Genomic DNA, 18,113 nt, shown 5'->3' with positions numbered 1-18,113 from the left:
AAATCCTCTAAAAAGTATTCTTCTCCCTCTCCCAAAAATATTCAGAGCTCACAACACCTGATTTTCTCACTCTACCCTAAGAAGAATATAGAGGATGTTCTTATGGTGGTATTCACTTTTTTGGGAATACTGTACGTATTGTTTATGGTTGTTCGTGATTGAAGAGGAGGATTTAAAAGAAGAATCGATTCTTCAAGGGTGATGTGATTTCTTACCCTAATCTCTTTTCTGTATTAATTGCATGCTGTAAAATTTCATTGTTTATGCATAATCTCTTGTTATGTAAAATTTACAATTCTGTAAAAAAAATAAAAATTGAGACCGATTCTGCTTCCGCTATGGACCTTGGGCTTCCTTTAGTGTGCACTCCTTTATTGCTATAAGTGGCACATTTCAATTGGTCCACTTAGACGAGAGAATTTTTGCCATGTCATCGGCATGAGATTTTTCCGTTATGCTTGTTTCGGCTACATCTTCTTTACTTGAGCTATAGTTTAAGTGATTTAAAATGTGTTGGGATCGTTGTTTCAAGCTCTATACAATTGACACTTCAAAGCACTCAAATTGTCAAAAAATAAAAGTAGGTTTGTTATCATTAAAACATTAATAATTTAAGATTAAGGACCAAAAAATCAACAAAAACCATAATATATTCTTTTTCCTTATTTTAAGTTTAAATTTTTTCTTAATTAATTTAAAATCATCATATCATAATTATTTCAAGGCTAAAAGTATAAGATCTTAAAATCTAAGGATCAAATGAAAACTAAACTTAAAATTCCAAGATAAAAAGTAAATTTATGATACACAAAATTGAAATTTGAGAACCTATTGGAGCATAAATTTGCAAGCTTAAAAACTTAATAGATACTTTTGAAAAATTCTAGGACCAAATGGACACAAATATCAAAGTTAAGGGGTTGCCTTCATGTTAATTTTTTTTTTAAAATCAATACTCATGAATTAACTACTTATAAAATCGAATCAAACTAAACCGAACAATAAATAAAATAAATAAATAATATAAAAAATGTATATACTTTTGGTCTTTAATATTAGAGTTTAATGCCTATTCGATTCATAAAATTTTTAAGATAGACACTTTAGTCCCTAAAATTTAGAAAATAAATTTAAATGGTCTCTAAGTTAAAATTGACCGGTAATTGACTAACGAAAAAAATGATGACATATTTGAGGTGGCAATTTTTAGATGCTGCAACCTTCTCTGTATTAATTTTTACATTAGTTTTAGCTTAATGTGGTTCGTACCTTTTTTTGCTTCTTTCTTTTATTCTGATTAGATATGTAAATATAATTACTCTTTAGTCAACAAGCTCTTGTAGCTCAGTTGGTTAGAGCACCCGTTTAGTAAGCGGGAGGTCTTGAGTTCGACTCTCAACAAGAGCAAACAATTCCTAAACATTATCATAAGATGACGACCACTCATTACTCACATTTATATTTTTAAAATTAATTTCACATGCCCTAGCAATATGTTGGAATATTATATTTATTGGGTGGATGTGCTTTGGGTATATTATTCCGATTGCGGGTATATTTATTTGATATGTTTGTTACTATTAGGTTTATATATTTCATATGTTAGGTACATAAATTTAATATGTTCGATCACAAATCTTCTTTTTCTGCCTGTTTTGGTTTACTCTTGCAATTAATGTGTCGGTGTTGAGAAATCAAAATTTTGTTTTGGTTTACTCTTGCAATTAATGTGTTGGTGTTGAGAAATCAAAATTTTGAATATACATTTACACGTGCTAAAGCAAGTGTAGCTCAACTGATATCATAATATAGATTAAGGATCAATATTTCAAACATATATTTGTATGTGCTAAAGCAAACATAGCTCAACTGACATTATAGCATATAACATCCTATAAATCAAGCTACCAATACTTGATGCATAAGAGATTCGTTTCATCTCCTCAACTTCTTGAGGTATCTTAGGACACTGTTTCTTAGATAAAACAACTCCATGCCTGAAAGATAGCAAGTCTCTCTTAGAGTTTTGCATCGAATACTTGACAAGAATCTTGTCAATGTATTATGTTTCAGACAAGGCCAGTGTTTTGTTCTTTCAATCCCTAAAAGTTTGAATACCTAGAACAAACTACGTCTCTCCCAAATCTTTCATTTGGAAATGGGTCGCCAACAAATGTTTAATTTCAATCAGTAGACCTACATCATTCCTAATGAGTAGAATATTATCTACGTACAACATTAGAAAAACTACTAAATTATTGATGATTTTCTTGTGAACACAAGGCTTATTAACATTTCGATCAAAGCCATAAGATTTGATACAAATCTTATATTCCAAGATCGAGAAGCTTGTTTCAATCCATAAACGGACCGATTAAGCTTGCAAACCTTTTGCTCTTGACCTTGGGTTATGAATCCCTCATATTGCTGCATATATCCGTCTCTTCAAGATTGCCATTCAAAAAGGCAGTCTTATCCTGTCAAGTTGATTTACAATATCCAAAACAGAATTGAAGTACATAGACTCCATTTTGAGATCCATAGCTTTGATCCGTTCATCTTTATCAACATCATTCATTGCCTTTTGTAGGACATTGGATCCTCAACATTGCTATTATAAATAACGACTAGAGTTTCTGTTAAACCTATATAACGTATAGGCAGGTTCACAACCCTCTTACTATGTCGAGGTTCCCTCAACGATTGAGGTGGATGTGATCTACTAGATGAACAAACATCAACAACTCTTGTCGATATACTTGGTTCTTCAACAACTCTTGTTGAAGGTTCAGTAGTTTCGGTGGAAAGTTAAGTTAACACTATCTTACTGTGTGGTATATGCTCTTTAATGTGGTTCTCTTCTAAAAATGTAACATTTGTCGACACAAACACTTTATTATCTTTAGGATCGTAGAAGTACCACCTCTCCTTCCTCTGGGGTAACCTACAAATATGCACAATTTTGCACGAGGTTCCACCTTCTTAGGATTATCCTCAAGTACATATGTTGGGCAACCCTAGATCCTAAAATGACACAAACTACCTTTACGATCATTTCACAATTCCATAGGTGTTCCAGTAATGCTTTCGGATGGAATCTAGTTCAAAATATAGGTTGCAGTTGATGCATTTTTAATGCGATAAAATAATGGTGTAGAATGCAATGGGGGAATATGCGTTGTGCAAGCAAGTTTTCTCAGCAAGACCCAAGTATAAATCCTACTGAGTTGTCTGATAAGCCCAGGGTCGAACACAGGGACTAAGAACACAGTATGCGATGGTATAATTCGATTACTTTGCGGTAACAAATAAATCAAAGTGTTGGTTGGTTTGCGTTTAAGGTATAAAGTGTATGCGGCGGATTTGAGAAAAGAGTTAATTATGCGAAAGATACAATAAGTATGCGGTGGAACAGGTTGAAAAGGTCTTTAGCTAGCGTTTCCCGGGAATGCGTTCAAGCTATGCGATCATGCTACACTCATGCGACAACAATTCATTTTCCAATGCAAATGCGATAGCTCATAGTTTTAGGACGCATGCTATGTATGCGATGATGTCTATAGAACTTATTACTAAGTCTCTACTTCTTGCCTATGCGATGATGAAAGATGCACACATAGACAAGGTGACTGTATACAATCATATCCATTCTCTAGAGTGCATGCGATGCGTTAATAGCAAACATAACTTATTCCTAAGCTTCTATCTATTGATTATGCGGTTCTAATCTGACTCTTCCGAGCCTAGATTCTAATCTAACTTTTCCAAGCCTAGATTCTATCCTTAGACTACCCTCCGGAGTATCTATAGAGGACGAATGACGCATATATAATACAAGATGATCGCATAAAGTGAAGATCCCAGGTTATGCTAGATAAGTGCTCTTCAACCCATTCGGCAGATTTAACTACTCATGCGTAATGTAAAGAGAGTGGACAGATATAAAGATGCAAATTCCATTTTTATAGATGAGTTCAGAATACAAAATGGCAATGGAAAAATAAGGGTAGAGAGCCTGATAGCAATATCTTGCTGCCCAAAAGATGTTCTTGCTTCTGCAAGAGTTGGTCCTCTCTCTGTTTTCTACGCTTCTCGGTACTCTTTCGAGTTCACTAGGACGATCTCTCGGTGTAATCTTCCTTCACTCGCTTCCGCCTCTAAGTAAAAGAAAACTATGAACAAGGCTAACTTCTATCTATATGGTAGCTCTCTAGACTGAGCGAATTATCTGAACTCCTTAAACGAAGGTGGTCTTCGGTATTTATAGAGCTTTAGGATGAAGAACTTTTTCTCTCGAATGATTGTACTGATAAGTTGTCATTAATTCTCTATTTAATGCGCCGAATATTTGTCACCGAAAAGTTGAGTGTACTTGCTACAGTATGTCGTTAACGACTTGTCAACTTAATTTGGAATCGACCGTCATTAGCTTTCTGTCCCATCGTGATTTATTAAGCTTTCACCTAGATGTGCCCATCTTGATGCGCCGGCTCTATGCGGCTACCTTCTTGAGTAGATTTTTGTGAGTGCAAATGATCGCATAGCCTTGCGGTCGTAATCTCTTAATGCGTTCGGACGTTAATTTCTTCGGATCGCATTTCCACCTTGCTTCAACGCATTTTCCTGCATAAAATACGTAAGTTAGCTATTTTAATGCGATGGATGCATGCGATCGCAATGTTGCAACTTAATGCTTTTGGACGCAATATTATATATTTTTATCGTCACAATCCTACATTGTTTTATAACTTTACGCTGTAATAACATGCATTTCTACCCGTTATTAGCAGTCTGTGCTGCATAACCCCAGAAGAGTTAGGTAAGGAAGCGTAACTCATCATAAACAGAATCATGTCCAATAGGGTTCTATTTCTTCTTTCTGATACATAATTATGTTGAGGTGTACCAGGTGCTGAGAGTTGAGATACAATTCCATATTCTATCAAATAGTTTTAGAATTTCAAAATCATATACTTTCCACCTCGATCAAATCAAAATGCTTTTATTGTTTTACTTAATACATTTTCAACTTCAATCTTGTACTCCTGTAACTTATCAAAAGCTTCAGACCTATGTTGCATTAAATAAACATACCAATACCTTAAATAATCATTAGTGAAGGTGATGAAATATTCAAACCCTTCTCTTTCGTTAACATTCATAGGACCATAGAGGTCCGAACATACAAGTTAGGGCTCTTTGGCTCTGTGACTTTTTCCAGTAAAAGATCTCTTAGTCATTTTGCCTTCAAGGCATGACCCACATATAGGTAGAGAATTTTCTTCTAACTCACTTAGAAGTCCATTCTTAACCAATCTCTCAATCCTATTATGTGACCTAATCTTAGGTGCCAAAGATGGACATTTTTTTAGGAGAATTTTTATGCCTTTTATTTTGAGTAACTGCAGTTTTAAACAGTTCAGTATTAAGGAGGACTTTTACTGCTAACGGTCTTAACGCATAAAGATTATCTTCCAACTTAGCAAAATAAATCTCAACACTATTTTTGCAAATAAAAGCTTTATTTACAGAAAAGTTTACAAAGTAAGATTGTTCAATTAAACACTTTATAGAAATTAAGTTCCTTTTCAACTAAAAAACAACATATACATTTTCCAATAAAATATACGATTCCGTGTCTAGTTTTAACATGCATCGTCATCTCACCAATTGCCAGCTGCCGTTAAGAATCAATTCCCTGAAAGGAAGAACAAACGTTGTTTGTGGCGTTTGAATCTATTATCTAGACGGAATCATCGTCCTCCACTAAGCAAGTTTCCAACACAAGTAAATCATATTTACCTTACTAGACCTTCTTCTTCTTCATCAAGTGTTTAGGACAATTCCTCTTTCAATGTCCTTGTTGGTTGCAATGGAAACATATTCATTTTGTAATCTTGGCTTTCTTACCCCTTTGGCAACAATTGGTGGGTTAGCCTTCCCCTGGCCTCCCTTATTCTTCTTCCAGATTTTGGTGCCGAAAGAAGAGGGTATAAACTTGGTTCTAGAGGTCAAACCTCTGTGGAACTTCTTTGAAGACGAGGAAACATCTACCTCACCATTCCTTGACTTTCATCAATGATTGATAAATCTGTAGCTCATTGAGCAGGGTGGTTAGGTTGTAGCCAATCCCATTCATAATAACATTGTTATGCAGCTGTAGGAAACTTTCAGGTAAAGTTTCCAGGATGAAGCTAACCTAACTGGCTTCATCAATGACAGACCCATTTATCTTCGCCACATTAAAGTGGATCATCATGTTCAGAAAATGTTCTCGAATAGAGGCCCCCTCTGGCATGCGGGCATTAAAAATGTACTTGAGCACATCATGCTTGAGCTGAGTGGACGACTGTCCAAACATTCCCCTCAGGTACTCTATGATCTCACGAGCAGTGAGCATAGGCTCATCCTTCTTGGCCAAGACCTCAGATAGAATTGCCAAGTTGTATGCTCAGGCCTTTTCATTTGCCCAGACCCATCGCTCATATCCTCTCGAACATTTCAGGTGGCCGTGGCAGATGGGACTTGAGGACACTCCTCAACCAGGACAAATTGTAGGCCATTGATGATTAGAACTGTATTGATAGTGTTTTTCCGTGCGTAGTTATCATTGTTAAACTTAATGGCGACAAGCATGTTTAAAGTAGCGGATGCCATTTTGAATATTGCTGAAACATACAATTTATCTATATTAGTTACACAAGCACTACCCATTTTAAACAACCAATCAATTTAGCAAAACAATTTAATGTCCCCTTTGTGATATCTATTTTGCAATGATGCTTCACTGGAGTAGGGTAAAAGTCACCATGGGGTGAACCATTACTCCTTCACTGAATTGAGACTATCTCAACCAATAATTACACCAGAACAACTCTTGTTCCTATAATTATTAGTTTTATTGTTTGGTCAAGAAAATTGTTAACTAGCTCAACATTTTTCTTGTAAGTGCCACCCTTCATTTTAGATTCTAGAGTTCCGCTATAATGAGCCAACCTTAGGAAAAAACCGAATGTGGCAAAAACTAAAGCAATTCTATTTATTTCTAGAGTTTGAGTAAAAATTCATGCAAATTCCATCCGTAGGGGAACACATGCAAAGGTGCCTCGAGATTGAGTATGGAAGTTTACTCCAAACTAATGAGAAATACCGTGGGATGTGTTGACACACGTCCCGCTCACACTTATTATAAACACTCTCTCAATTCACCTCGATATTGACCTATACCAACACCACCCATAGGGGGACACAAGCAAAGGTGCCTCGAGGCTGAGTATAGATCTCACAGTGTGAACTTTTAAGGAGAAATATGGTAGGGAAAATAAAGTATCATATATCCCATTTTCCTCCAACTGAGTGTTTTACCTAGGGTTAATTAACTTAGAAAAATACGACTAATTATTTTTAGTAAGTGATTATTTACTTTGCCCAATGTAACATTTACTTTGGATAGTTAAGCAATATTGATTATTGTTCATTAAACTCTTTAATAAACTTTAATTAATCATTGCATGTTTTTAACAAATCTATTTAATTCACCTTCTAGGCTAGTTTTCAGGTAAGGGTATTTCGTTTCCGTTAGCTTAAGTACCTATTGGCGTTCGTGTTGCTCTTGTGAAGATGATTGATTATGAGAATGCGATTGTGGAAAAATGATCGATCTATTTCTTGGTGTGAAAATGATGGTATGTGGAAAAAAATGATAAATTTATGATCAAGCACACTTGGCAGTTGCATACAGGTTTTCTTAAGCTATACACAAGTATAAATCTAACTTAAGTGTCTTGGTAAACTCAGGTCGAACACTGGGAATCTAGTGTAGACTAAAGCAAGATGGTCTACTGATCTGTTTGCAGTGGTTTTACTAATTAACTGTATGTGTTTGTTATGTACACTAAACTACTTAGCACGTTCGTAAGAGGAAGTGAGAGTTCAAATAAAGGGTTAAAGGGTACATAGATGAATGGATCATGTGTTAGATAGTATGCATTGATTTTTTAGTTATAACAATAAGCCTTTGTAAGCACAGTGAAAATGAGATGGAAATGGTAAAGATGCCTGCTAAAATCTAAGTGTATGTGTGCGATGTGTTCAGAGTTTGTTCTCAAGTTATGCTCAACACCTCTTGAATAACTTTATCTCTAAAATTACTTGACTTCCTAACTTGATGAGTTCCATAAATACGTACTCTCTCGAGTAATTAAGTGTTTTTACTTCAATCAACTTATCAGGTGGATTCAAGCAATATGGTTTAAGCACATATCAAACAAGTAAACTTCACACACACAAACAACTTAGTAATTTAACAGATGGAGATGTGAAAATGGTTGAAATGGATATTGAATTGAAGAAATATATTTTGTTACAAAGAATCTCAGTTCAATCAAGGAAGATAATAAATGAAAATGCTAAGTAATGGATATGAGTCAAGCTACATGGTTCAATCTTTTGTTCCCTTTGGCTCGTTTTTGTGGTTGCTGTTAACAACTATGTGGAAGGGATGAAGGAGATGTCTCTTGAACTTTTCTCTGACAGCACTTCGTTACCAACGATGGAAAATGGAAATCGTTACCAACGATGGATCTATAGATTTTCTTAGTGTTTGTCTAACTCTCTAACTAACTAACTGGCTAACTCTTCATCTGCAGGTAGCTTCTCCTTGTATAGGCAATCAGCTTAGCCACTTGGTAATGTGACCGCGTTAAATTCCATACCCTGAGTTAGCCGTCTGCAATTCTGCATCGTTCAAATGTCACCAGTCAGTCACCTGTGCTTACAAATTGTGATTTAATGTTAATTGCATGAGTCAAATGTATCTAGCATGCGTCGACTTAGCTGGACGCATGCTTTTTGCGTTGGTTTTGTTTGCAACACTTAGTAAATATCCTGATTCCTGCATTAAAGTACGCTAGTGATGCAATTTCTACTTAAAGGGTACTTTTGCATGAGTTTATCACATATATGTAATTCCATACGTTTTCCCTTTATTATGAATGTGTTTTCATCATTTTAATCCTAATTATTCCAACTTTCAAAGAATAATAACTTGTATTTCTATAAGTTATCAATACCCTAGCCTAGACAGAATCGACCATAGACAAAGATCCTTTATAGATACATTTGTTACAAATTTATTTTTTTAAAAGTTAACCAATATAGTTGCATAATTTATTTTTTAACGTTAACCAATATAGTTGCATAATCGACCATAGACAAAGGTCCTTTATAGTTGCATAATTTATAATAATCATGATGCACGAATAATGCATAATCTATGGTGGGATTTTATCTCCATGACATACGAAGTGACATATATTATAAACAAAATCATACATCCAGTGCATAATTTAAATAACAATAAATTGGATTAGGATTGGACTCATAATAATTAATTAAATTCATATAACAATTATATTAATTTAATGAATTAAAAAACTAATTATTACAAATAATAATTAAAAAATATGAGAAAAACAACTGCTGGATCGTTGGGGGAGTCGAATCGTCGGTTCAAACCGCTGGACCACGAACTGTCCACCAAAAAATCGGTCTGCTCCCCGTCTTCATGTTCGGAGCATCGCGGAGTTGCTGTATAGATTGAATTTTGCTTTGATCTCTCCTTCGTTTTGGCCTTGAAACCTCTAGATCTTTGTCGGAACAATTCATGAACAATCCGAACTAATAAAATTATAGACTTAATAGCGAATATGCCCAAAAACATCGGGCCCTTACATACCAAATATTTAAAATTAAGCAACAAAACTAAAGACCAATCACGAAACATCCAAAATTGCAAANNNAAAAAAAAAAACATTAATCATCCATGAATTCAACATATAACCGAAAACCCACCATAACTCTGAATTTAATTCCGAAAAATTGAAAATTGGGACTAAAAAACCTATGCTCAGATACCAATTGAAGGTTTGCGAAAACCGTGCAGAAGCGTAATCAGATCCCAATTTTAATATTTCACAGAAACGTAAAATTACAGAGGACAGAAACCATATGCATTTAGATTTATAGCATGCTTAAAACAGAAAAGAGAGGAAACTAGGTTTAGATAATTACCCTTGAAGTCACAATTCTTCTTGAATCATTCTTCTTGATCACAAACACTTGAAACCTTTGGATCACGAACTCTCAGAAAAAAAACAGCACCTTCAATAACCAATTAGATTGGACACTATCACAAGGATTCCTTGATATTCTCTATAGGGATGAGAATCACGAGAATGGTGGTCTTTCGTAAGATTTTTTTTCTTCAGAGAGATCACACAGAGATCAACAATTCTGTATGTAATCATCCAAGAGTAAGAAAAAAAGACCACTCTCTCAACTTTCCCATTTCCACAATCTTGTATGTGAGAATCATGGTGGAGTTATTTTCATAACTCCCTCCTTCAATTAATTTAAATTAAATTAAATTAAAATAATTTTTAATTTAATTAATATATAATTATATAATAACTAACTTACTATATAATATGCATTATACTATGTGTTATATCTAATATAACATATAATCTATAGTTTATATTATATCAAATATAATATAACCTATAGTTTGAAATTCTCTCATTAAACATATAATATTTAATATAAATCAAATTCATATTAAATTTAACCTAGAGTTTTTATATGAATCTAATTCATATATTTAATATTTGAATCATATCAAATATTTATTTCCTCTCAAATTAAACTTTAAATTATAGTGTATCAAATACATTATAATAATTATAACACATATAATTAATTTATGTTAATTATATCATATATAATTACTTCCCTCATTAATTTGAATTATTCAAATTAATCCAAAATTAATTCGATTCTCAATAATCTCAGTTGAGCTACCGAGGGGACCTTATTGACCTATACACTGAAGCTTCAATGCTACTTGATTAATTAATTAAACTCTTTAATTAAATTATTCAACTTCTGTTAATTACGTCACTCCACTAAAGATTGACAACTGCACTTTTTGCATTACAAATATATTTCTATGTCTATTGGATATAACCAATCAGCGTTGCGATGATCCTTCATAAATTGTGTTGATTAAAATTATCGTTTTGTCCTTGTAGTTATATCTAATTCCTTAAGTACCACTGATCCCTCTAATGAACAATATGTCATAGTCCAACTATGACCAAATCCCCCTCGAGCCAGGAGAGGGTGTGACGTCACATTGTTGAAGTCTCAGAATTAGCCCTTAATGGAGCAATTTCTTTAGTTTCTCAAACTATAAATAAGAAGTGAATTCTTTTTTGTGTAGCTGCGTTCCCAGCTCCCCAATCAGACGAATCCCCAAAATGGTAGACATTGAATCAGTGACACTTACTACTCTCACCCATGCAGATCAAAGGACCGCCTTCATAGGCAGAAGTTCACAACTCAAACATGATTCAGGTCAAGTCACCTATGGTTATCCTGGTGAAATGTAAGTCTCTTCTAGCGGCAGTGTTATATAGTAAGACTAGTCATTTCGTGGTTCGGTCTTATACAAACTCTTTGTATAAAGCACTCCCAACTTACATGTCTCCACATGAATGATCATGATCATATCATTTATAGCACTTTACAACAATCGTAACAACTACAAGCAAGTTGTATTCATAGTGTCACTAATATAAGGTATCCAACCTTATCCATCTACTATAGACCGTTTAAGTTGTCACTTAAACATGATCCACGTGTATATCTCCACAATCATGTTTAAGTTACAGAAGATAATCTTGGATCTTAGTTTATTAGTTTTTGTGTGTCAATGCAACTGAATGTCGAATAAAATACCTCTTATTTTATTAGATAAATAAATTATTTGTGCAAATGCAATTACAAACTACAAGACTACAAGATTTAAGGCATTAACCCCAACAAGTGTTTTATGGATCTTGAAAGAGCAGCGAAAATGGACAAATGATTTTGTCCAATCTTCCTGTTTGAAGCTTTGGGTTAGTTTTGGACTTTTTGATACACGTTTCAACCAGGTCCTATGTCATTTTCGATAAGTTTTAGTGTTAAAACTCTATTTAGATCTTTCAAAGTATAATTATGCTAAATAGTTTATAATTTTTGGGAACTATTTTATAGGTTGAGACTAGTTCGAAATGTTGAAAATAACTTTTATAAGATTATTGAGATTTATATTTTGGCTGGTTGAAAGTAGTGATTTAATTGCATATGGGTTGTTAATAGCCGAATTTTATTGGTGGATTCCTTACTCTAGTCTATTTACTCAACCCTAGTAAAAAACCTTGTTCTGGTATATTTGTATTTTATTCTCCTTGTTATCATTTATTGTGTAAGATGGGCCCTTACTCATTTATATACGTTATTTTAGTTGAACAAAATTTGATGTAGTCCCAGTCCACATTCTCTTCTTTGAGTTTTTTATGTTTATAAGTTTACAAGGTTTTTTTTTTTATTTTATATTTATTTATTTATTTATATATTTTGCCAAATGAAAATGGTTGTTTATGTTTGCTTGTTTATAATTTTTTTTTGCCCTTTTATGCCTCTAGATGAAAATGGTTGTTACATTTCTCTTAGTTTGATAAGTTGTTTTACATTGAGTTATTTATGGTGTTTAACGAATTTATTTTAGTTCATATTATTAGTCTTTTCTCTTAGATTTGATAAAATTATAACTTTCTTTGATCGATATGTTTGTTTATGGTTTCCATTGAGCTCTTTTATTTGAATTTATACGTAATTTTCCGTTGAGTTGTTTATAGTGTGTGTTGAGTCCATCTTAGTTCACAAGTTTCATTACCTTGTCGAGTTTATTTATTTCTTTCTTTTTTTTAAATAAATTTAGTTGTTGTAAGTCTTTTTTGTTTCTCATAAATATGTTTTTTTAATCCATTACATCTACTTGGCCATTTGCAGTTGGCGAGACTAACACCTTACGATCTATTGGAATTAGACGCGATGAAAGAGTTGCGTATTGAAACGGTATATATGATGCGTGATTATTATAATGATGCATAAGTAGCCAACTTTCTTAGGTTTAGGGATATGTGACATAATGTCAACTTTGGTAGAGTTAGACCTTATATGTTACGTTTTCAAGATACTAATTATTTGTTCAAAAGTTCTTTTACTAGTTGATCAATGAAAATTATTTGGTTCATACGTTTGTTTATTTATTACTTATTTGTGCAATTGTTGGTTTGCAAATGATAGCTAATTTCAGATAAGAGATTCAATTACTTATTTCATATGATTGTCTAATATTAATAACTTAGTTATGTATGATTTAAAATTTGGAGTTGTGTAGTTGGTGGCTTGCAAGAGTGTTGTGTAATTGTTGGTGTGCAGGAGTTGTGTAGTTGGTGTGCAATTTTGTGTTGTTGGTTTATAGAAGTTCTATGTAGTTGTTGGTTTATAGAAGTTCTATGTAGTTATGCATTGATGTTGGGTTTGCAGGAGTTGTGCATGGTTGTTGGGTATGTTTGTGATGGTTTGCAAAAATTATGTAGTTATTATATGCTAGTTTGCAGGAGTTGCGTAATCGTTGGTGGCATATTTGTTGTTTGTATATAAAATATAGGTTCGGTATCATGAGTTACATCTTAGTGTGAATACAAATTTCAAATTAAAAGCTTGTTTAGGGTCAATTACAGGTTGCATATATATGAGGGATCCCATGATCCAGATTTTTCTTTTCTAAATTAGTATAGTTGACGTGCAAAGAACGTCAACAAAAGTGTACAATTGATGTTATAAAATCATCAATAAAAACATTTGTTGATAGACAATAAAATAGTTTTCTTGACATGCAAAAAACGTCAATAGAACAGGTTTTCTTGAAGTTTTTAAAAAACAGTTGATGGACAAATAATGTCAATATTACCTTTGACATTCAAAAAGTATAAAAAAAAAGATTCTTCAGGATGGTTTTTCCATATAGTTGATAGAAAAAAGGTCAAAGTACCATTTCTTGATGTCCAAAAATGTCAAGAAAGGATTTTTTATGACGTTTTTTGGTTGTCAACAAGAACAATTTTCTTGATGGTCAGACTTTTTTTATGTTGGTTTTCTTGGCCATCAACATAGATTTTTTTTTGACATTTTTGTCCCATCAACAAAGGCCAAATTTGTAATAGTGTCATCATCTACACCTTTCTTTCTCATGTAGATCTATTTGCAACCTATAGATTTTATTCCATTAGGTTGATCTACAAGATCCTAGACAAAATTGAAGTACATAGACTCCATTTCCAGATTCATGGCTTTAACCCATTAATCTTTATCTACATCGATCATTGCTTGTTTGTAGGTGTTGAGCATTGTGCCCTAAATCTCGTAGTTATAATGTAAAAAAAATTATTTATTTAATAATAAAATAAGAAGGTGTCTTATTTGATATATAAAATTGTATAACTTAATGCAATAAACGAGATCCGAGATTATTTAATATAACTTAAACATGTATGTGGTTGACATACAGGTGGATCATGTTTAAGTAATAACCTAAATAGTTTGTGGTATATGGATAAAGTTGGATGCCTTATCTTGGTGACACTACAGATGTGACCCACTTTGTGATTGTTAAAATAATTGTAAAGTGTTACAAATGATTCGATCCTAATCGTTCATGTGGAGACATGTGAATGAGAGTATTCTATACAAAGAGTTTGTATAAGATCGGACCGTGAAATGACTAGTCTTTCTTTATAATGTCATTACTTAAAAAGGCTTACATTTCACTAGGATGACCATATGTAACTTAAAATCTTAAATGAGTTGTGAACAGTAGGGCAATCTTTTGATCTATATGGGTGAGAGTGACCAATTTCGCTGACTCAATAAGCCTACCATTTTGGGGGGTTTGTTAGAGTAGGGAGCTGGGAACATAGTTACATAATTTAGAATTCACTCATTCCCATCTTTAGAGTAAGTAGATGAATTGCTCCTTTAAGGGTTGATTCCGGGTCTAGTTTATAGTTGGATTATAACTAATTGTTCATTAAAGGATCAATGATACTTAAAGAGATAGATGTAACTACAGGGGTAAAACAATAATTTGATCCAACCATAGTTATGAGCAACTCGTGAAGAGTCGAATTACTGTTGATTGGTTATATCTATGGACACATAAATATATCTACAACGTGAAGAGTGCAGCTGTGGGTCTTTAATAAAGTGACCTACAGTTAATGAATGTTGGTTTATTAATTAACAAGTTTAATTAATTAATCTCATATCATTAAAACTTCTAATTTGTAGATCCATTAGATCCCCTTGCTAGCTCACAAAGGATAAAACAAGGAATACATATTTTTTTTTTTGTCTAATTTGAAATGTTCAAATTATTTAAAGAGAAATTTTATACTAATATGATTAATATAAAGTATAATGTATATTGATACATTATAATACATAGTTAATTATGAATGTGATTTATAATCAATACTATATATAAGGGAATTAATATAATGTAAATTGATACATTTTAATTAATTAATAAGAGAGATAAATATTTGAATGAGATACAAATTAATATAATGTATATCGATACATTAAAATATATAGTTAATTATAAATATGATTTATAATTAAAACTATATAATACATGAGAGTAATATATCTGAATAAGATTCAAATATTAATTATATGAATGTGATTCATATAAATATTGTATATTAAAATTAATATGAATGAGATTCATATTAAGACTATAGGTTATGTGAGAGAATGTCATTTGAATATGATTCAAATAAAAGTTTAAATATTTATATTTAAATATATTATAAATTTAATTATACTAAATAAGATTTAATATAATTAATTTAATAAGAATAACTGTTAACTGGAGAGGACTTGTAACTTTCCCTCCATTATCGATCTCTTCATGATGTTATTTTGTAATGGTTACGTTTTTTGCCTTTTAGAAGAATACATAATAGTTTTTTTTTCCTCTTAAGTTGAATTCTACAAAAAATTTCCTCCCCTCTCTAAAAATTCATAGGATCCCACAATCCTTTATTCCTTGCTTGAGAATAGAAAGAAAGTCCTATTGGCGGTGTCCCCTGTACGAGATCCATCAATGTTCGTGGGAAGAACTTGTTGTTCATCGATTTTGAGGGAACATTGTTTGGTTCGTGTGTTCATGATCTTGAGGAGATCATTATAAGGAGAGGAGTTTCTTGAAGACAGTCTATAAGAGTAAGTTTCATTTCTCTCTTCTCCATCTTAAAAACATGCTTAGATAGAATTGTTTATCTTGTATGTTAGGGGTGTAAACGGTTCGGTTCGGTTCGACTCGATTTTCTATAAAAACTAAGCCGAATCAACTAATCGGTTAAAGAAATGATGGACCGAATCGGTCCTATTGAGTAATAGAGCTGCTCGAACCACTTAAATTGTCGAGTTGGCCGGTTCGGGTCTTGGTAGGGTTGACAAAATTCTCCACGGGGTCGGATCCCCGGTTTGACTGATGATGGGGTCAAATCGGGGACCCCTTTAGGGTGATCCCGCCCCAATTAGGTTTTTAAATATATATATATATAAATAAATATATTAGGTATTTAACTTTTTACATTTAGCCTAGTTTTTCATTTAGCCCAATCTCAACTAAAGTGTCAAAGCCCCAATGAACTAGAATTTTAGGAAATTTTTTTTTAAAAAAAGTCCCCATGAGGAAACAAAAAGGAAAATGGGGAATTCCCACCCTCGTTCTCACCATTTGAAGGTGGGGATGGGGGTGGAGATGGAGGTAAAATCCCCCAACGGGGACGGGGATGGGGAACCCTCCCCTGCCCCGGCCCAACTTATTGCCAACCCTAGGTCTTGGTTTATTGATTGAAGGCATGCGCGGGGGGAAACAGGGAGAGGGAATTTGGTTTTAGTAATTTAGAGAAATAAAATATAAATCATGCGTTCCTTCAATTTCGAACTTATCACCAAGCATATATGGGTGCACCTACTAACCATTTTGCCAGAGATGTTTGTATTAATCCTTATTACATATAATATATCGGCCAGTTCGGTTTGTCACTTTGTTCTTTTCGTCAACCCAAACTTGACTAAAAAATTTCGATTTCATAGATTTTCAACCCGAAATCGTTGAACCACCAATTTCAACCCAAACTCGTTGAGCAGTTTCGATCAGCTTAAACGGGTTTTTTGATTTCTTGGTTTTTTTTTTGCACTCCTACTGTGCATTCATGTTCTTCTCCGTATTTTGTGTTTTTCAAATTGGAAACTGAATTGCACAACGTTCACATGCTTCTGCGAGGAATTTGAGTCCTTCAATAGGTCAATGGATCCTCAACGTCATCATATGGTATGATGACTTGAGTTTCTATTAAACCCAAATAGCGAGTAAGTTGGATTATAACCCTTTCACAACGTCGAGGCTCCCTTAACTCTTGAGAAAAATGTGCTTGACTAGATGAAGCAACATCAACAACTCTTGTTGAAGTTCTAGCTTCTTCAACAACCCTTATTGAAGTCTTAATAGTTTCATTGGAAAGCTCATTCAATACGATTTTACTTCTTGGTTTATGCTCTTTAATATGGTTTTCCTTCACTAGCATTTGTCGATAAAAATACTTTATTTTTTTTTGGAAGAGACCACCTCTTGTTTCTTTGGAGTAGGCTACAAATAGGCATAACTTCGAACGTGGTTCCAATTTCTTTGGGTTAACTACTAGCACATGAGCTGGACAACCCCAAATCCTAAGATGTTGTAAACTACTTTTATGACCTCTCCATAATTCAAAAGGTATTTTAGAAACAATTTTTTATGGAACTTGATTCAAAAGATAAGTTGTAGTCTCCACTGCATATTCCTAGAACAAGTTAGGTAAAAAAAGCTTAACTCATCATGTCTAACAGGGTTCTCTTCTTCGTCTCTGATACACCATTTTATTGAGATGTACTAGGTGCTGAGAGTTGAGATGTAATTCCATGTTCTCTCAAATAGTCCTAAAATTTCACATTCATATACTCTCCACCTTTATTTGATTGAAGTGTTTTAATATTTTTAGCCAATAAATTCTCAACCTTAGCCTTGTACTCTTTGAACTTTTGAAGTGTATCAGACTTATGTTGTAATAGGTAACATACTCATACATAGAATAATCATCTGCAAAAGT

The 18,113-nt window shown here is 33.2% G+C and overlaps 1 non-coding gene across 1 annotated transcript; it reads left to right on the top strand.

The window, feature by feature from the left end:
• The first annotated feature begins 1,333 nt into the window (after positions 1-1,333).
• Positions 1,334-1,407, top strand: TRNAT-AGU. Its single transcript has one exon. It is a non-coding gene; the product is annotated as a tRNA-Thr (tRNA).
• Positions 1,408-18,113: the final 16,706 nt, after the last annotated feature.

This window comes from Benincasa hispida, chromosome 10 (assembly GCF_009727055.1).
Source record: "Benincasa hispida cultivar B227 chromosome 10, ASM972705v1, whole genome shotgun sequence".
Lineage (NCBI taxonomy): Eukaryota > Viridiplantae > Streptophyta > Magnoliopsida > Cucurbitales > Cucurbitaceae > Benincasa > Benincasa hispida.
This window is presented reverse-complemented; position numbering and strand designations above follow the sequence as displayed.